This window comes from Meleagris gallopavo, chromosome 10, assembly GCF_000146605.3.
Source record: "Meleagris gallopavo isolate NT-WF06-2002-E0010 breed Aviagen turkey brand Nicholas breeding stock chromosome 10, Turkey_5.1, whole genome shotgun sequence".
Classification (NCBI taxonomy): domain Eukaryota; kingdom Metazoa; phylum Chordata; class Aves; order Galliformes; family Phasianidae; genus Meleagris; species Meleagris gallopavo.
The window spans coordinates 5,179,399-5,180,993 of NC_015020.2; positions in this window are offsets into that span (position 1 = coordinate 5,179,399).

Consider the following 1,595-nt stretch of genomic DNA (forward strand, 5'->3'; position numbering starts at 1 on the left):
AGCTTGCAGTGTCTTTGAACAAATGGATGAAGATTTCTTGAATCTGTAGTTCTGAGCATGTATTGTGCAGATCAGTTTACTTTGATTCAAACGCCTCCATGAATTTACCCTTCTTCTTTTTTTTTTTTCTTAACAGAAAATACCACCTGAAAACACTTGGATATGTGTTGAACTGTGATCACCAGCACTGCTGGAAATTGTGTGTGTTGATAGACTACAGTCAAACAGGCTGTTATTACTGTCACTCTGAGTCAGTCCAGACTTCCCTTAGTGCCCAGCCTTCCTCTCTTGAACACTTCTACCTTCAGATTTCATGACGTGACCTGTTACACCTTTTCTTTGCTGCTTCCTAATACTTATATTAACGAAGGATCTTGCTGCTTTGTGCACAGATAGGCTTTGTTATCAGTTGTGCAGCATTTGTGACTGATTACACAAGTCCTAGCCTGAATTCTGAAGGTGATATGGATGGTGCCAGGCAATCACAGCTCTGCTCTTTGCTATCTGACTTTTGCTCTACATAGCCACATTCTGTGTACTTACGACACAGTCTCACAAGGAGTCCTGTTGCTGTAAATGTCTGTCTGTTTTGACATGCGAGTAGCAGTTAAACTCTTTCAGATCTTCAAAATGAAATGAAATCCCTCAAGTGTGTATTAGTAAAGTCTCTCATTGTTTTGGAAAGTTTTAGTGTGCTGTTGGAGATTGTTTTATGGAATATCTTCCCTTTCTGATCCTTCAAAACATTTTCTTTTCTGATACAAAATTGCTGTGAATCGACTTTGTGTTAAACTGTTGCAGTTTATGTGAGAACCCATTAACTTTAGAGGGCAAGTTTAAGACTAAGCTTTATGGGAGTCCGGGCTTGCCAATGAATATCATAATGCGCAGAAGATAGTTGTAGATGTGATTTTAAAAAATGTTTTTCTGATGCAAATTAGAAAAGGAATGGCACTAGATCACTGCTGAAAAACTGGAAGGCCTCTATATTTTTGTAGATCTTGGATTTCTGAGATGACTTTATCACGACTTTCGGCCAACAAGACCAGATAAGACATTGGAACAACTTCAGGCATTCTTTCTTTAGGAAAGAATGGGTATCAGTGGCAGTTTGTTGGACTGAAGCTTCCGGAATTTGATTTCAGCCCTCTCTGAAGGCAGAATTTGCCTGAAATTAGATTTGTTTCCATTTTTTAAGTGGATGATGTTTACACAACTGTGATCAGCAAAAATCTTTGCTATGTGTTCAATGGCATCTGCTTAAAACTTCTCAGATGAAGTCAGCACATCAGTTCTTTGTTGAGGTGGACATTCTGAGATTAAACTAATTATGTACCGATGTTGATTAGGATTTTGTTGGAGAGTGTCATTCCACCAACTCGATAAGAAAATTTCTGTAGTTTATAATGTATGTAAGTTAGATTTTAGATTGCTGCTGCATGCAGTAAGTGGAGATGGGAATCTCTGGAGGGCACTTTTACCATTTTAAAACTGATGAATTGCTCTGAAAGTAGCTGACTCCCTCTGCTGATTACAGTGCCTCTTTTTGCTGTGCTAATTTTCCTATTGATGAAACAATATCCTTGTTTTTTTTT